Source organism: Solanum pennellii, chromosome 7 (genome assembly GCF_001406875.1).
Source record: "Solanum pennellii chromosome 7, SPENNV200".
NCBI classification, from domain to species: Eukaryota; Viridiplantae; Streptophyta; class Magnoliopsida; order Solanales; family Solanaceae; genus Solanum; species Solanum pennellii.
Genome location: NC_028643.1, coordinates 14,954,329 through 14,958,195, shown reverse-complemented (window position 1 = coordinate 14,958,195; position 3,867 = coordinate 14,954,329).

The window sequence follows — 3,867 nt, the reverse complement described above, 5'->3', positions numbered from 1 at the left end:
GTGGTTGAATCATATGTCATGGTAAGTAAAGATTTATTAATCATAATAATTTCATCATTTGTAATGACTGGTTGGGTCATCCCGGTTATAATATGATGCGCAAAATTATTGAGAATTCACATGGGATACTTTGAAGAATCAGAAAATTCTTCAATTTAAGAAATTCTCTTGTGTTGCTTGTTCCCAAGGGGAACTAATTATTAAACCATCAGCAACTAAGGTTGGGATTGAATCCTCTATATTTCTGGAACATATACATGGTGATATATGTGGACCAATTCACCCTTCATGTGGACCATTTAAATATTATATGGTCTTGATAGATGCATCTACAAGATGGTCACATGTGTGCTTATTATCAACTCGCAACATGGCTTTTGCGAAATAGTTGGCTCAAATTAAAAGGTTAAGAGCACAATTTCCAGATTATACTATAAAGACAATTCGTCTTGATAATACTGGTGAATTTACATCTCAATCCTTTAATGATTATTGTATGTCCATTGGAATAACAGTTGAACGTCTAGTTGCTCATATTCATACCCAAAATGGTCTAGCAGAATCATTAATTAAATATTTTTAGTTGATAGCTAGACCATTACTAATGAGGACAAAACTTCCTCTTTCGATATGAGGGCATGCTATTTTGCATACAGTAACACTTGTGCGCATAAGGCCAACCAATTTTCATGATTTCTCCCACTACAGTTGGCTTTTAAAAAAGAGCCAAATATTTCTCACCTTAAATTTTTTGAATGTGCGTTATATGTTCCAATTGCTCCACCATAGTGCAGAAAAATGGGTCCCCAAAGAAGGTTGAGAATATATATTGGTTATGAATCTCCTTCTATTATAAAATATTTGAAACTCATTACTGGAGATTTATTTACAGCAAGATTTGTTGATTGTCATTTTGATGAATCTGAATACCCAACATTATGGGAGAAACATAAGAAATTGGAAAATGAGAGATTAAAATGCAGTATCACTATCTCATTTAGATCCTTGAACAAATCAATGTGAACAAGAGGTTCAAAAGATGATTTATTTGTAAAATATTGCAAATCAACTGCCACATGCATTTAAACCTTTCAAGGGTTACTAAATCTCATGTTTCAGCTGCAAATGCTCTAGTAAGAGTTGATATTCCGATAGAACAAACTGGTAATGCAAATGAGTCTAGACCACGTCTGAAACGTGATAGACCAATTGGTTCTAAGGATAAAAATCCTCGAAAAATAAAAGGAGAAAATAATGATAATATAAAAGCGAGTGCTCGAGGAGAGCCTCAAGACATAACAAATGATGAGACACCGAAAATGTTGAGATATCTAAAATAATGAAAATGAAGAGATCTCAATAAGTTATGTCTCGACTAGAAAAAAAAAGGAACTGAAATGATGTTGTAATTGATAACATTTTTGCTTATAATGTTGCTGCTAAAATAATGCAACAAGATGAGAATCATGAATCAAAATCTGTCGATAAATATAGACAGAGAAATGATTGGCAAAATGGAAGGACGCAATTCGAGCAGAGTTAACTTCACTTGAAAAACGTGAATTTTTTGGATCAATAATTCAACACCTGAAGGTGTCAAGTCAGTGGGGTACAAATGAGTTTTTTGTAGGAAAACAAAATGAAAAAGTTGAAATCGTAAGATATTAAACACGACTTGTGGCTCAGAGATTTTCGCAAAGGCCTGATATTGACTATGTAGAAACATATTCTCCGGTGGTAGATGCAATTAACTCTCGGTATTTAATGAACTTGGTAGTTCATGAAAATCTTGAAATGCACCTAATGGACGTGGTCACTGCCTATTTATATGGCTCATTGGACGATGATATTTTTATGAGAATTCTTGAAGGATTTAATGTTCCTGGAGAATACAATGGTTCTCGAGAAACTTGTTTAATAAAGATTCAGAAATCCTTATACGGATTAAAACAATCAGGGCGAATGTGGTATAATCGCCTTAGCGAATATTTGTTGAAAGAATGATTTAAAAATGATCCAATTTGTCCTTATGTCTTCAAGAAAAGGTCTGGATCTGAATTTGTCATAATAGTTGTATATGTTGATGATTTGAATATCGTTGGTACTCTTGATGAGCTTTCAAAGACATTAAAATGTCTGAAAATGAATTTGAAATGAAAAATCTCAAAAAGACAAAATTTCATCTTGGACTACAAATTGAATATTTTGCAAATGAGATATTTGTTCATCAATCAACATATACTGAGAATATATTAAAGAGATTTTACATGGATAAAGTACATCCATTGAGTAGTCCTATGATTGTGAAATCTCTTGATATTAATAAAGATCCATTTCGACCTCATGAAAATGAAGGTGAACTTGTTGGTGATGAATTATCATATCTTAGTGCAATTGGTGCATTAATGTATCTTGCTAATAATTGTAGACTTGATATAGCTTTCTCGGTAAGTTTGTTAGCAAGGTTAAGTTCTTCTCCAACACGAAGCCACTGAAATAAAATTAAGCATATATTCATATAACTCCGAGGGGCTATTGACATGTGATTGTTTACTCAAATGAATCCAATTCACAATTGATTGGTTATGCAGATGCAGGATATTTGTTTGATCCCTATAAAGGTCAATCATGGACAGACTATTTATTCACATGTGATGGTATAACTATATCATGGCGTTCAACAAAACAAACTATGGTTGTCACTTCTTCAAATCACGCAGAGTTAATAACCATTCATGAAGCAAGTCGAGAATGCATTTGGTTGAGATCAATAACTCAACACATTCAATAAACATGTGGTCTTTCTTTGAAAAGAGATGTTCCAACAATATTGTATGACGATAATGTTACATGTATAGCTCAACTGAAAGGGGGAATACATTAAAAGAGATAGAACAAAACACATTTCACCAAAACTCTTTTTCACTCATTATCTTCAAAAGAAGGGTGATATAGATGTTCAACGAGTTCGCTCAAGTGATAATTTAGCAGATATGTTTACTAAGGCATTGCCAACTTCAACCTTTGAGAAATTGAGATACAAAATTGAAATGCGTCGTCTTCGAGATATTAAATGATGTTTTCATCGCGGGGAGTAAATATGTGCATCACTCTTTTTTCCTTCATCAAGATTTTTATCCCACTGGATTTTTTCTTGATAAGGTTTTTAACGAGGCAACAAACAATGCGTATTAAGAATAACTATGTACACTTTCTTTTATTCTTTTAGATTTTATTTTGTACATGGACATTTAAGGGGGAGTGTTATAAATAATGAAATGTGGATGTTATGCATCAAATCCACACTTCATAACTTTAAAATATTTAAGTATGACTTTAAGGGATTTAATTATGACTTTAAAGATCTCTTTCATGACTTTGAAGGATTAGGGATATACTTACTTTCTATATATAGTCTTTGTATATGTAGATGCAAATGCATTAGAATATTGAAAGATTGAAAGAAAAATATTACTATTCTTTCTCTTTATTTCTTTGTTATCAAATTTCTTATACTTAATTTTATGACAGAAAATAAGTTTTGAGGTTTGAAGGTCAATTTTGACTGTATAGATATGACTAGACAGTCAGGCGTAGAAGCATATAGTCTAGGGGTATATGTGACAATTGTTATGCTTTTCCATGTAGACTAGATACAATTCTAATTTGATTTGGATAAATCAAGTTAAGAACATTGAAAGACAATAAAAACTACATATAATGAAGTTAGGATTTAAGACAAAAAAGTTCACACGTTCAATTGAATAAATTGATGTACTTTGACGTGTTATTAATAGTTAGTGAAATTTAATTATATTTAGTTGGATTTAAATAAAATACTTAGGGTTTAAATTAAATAAATTTGTC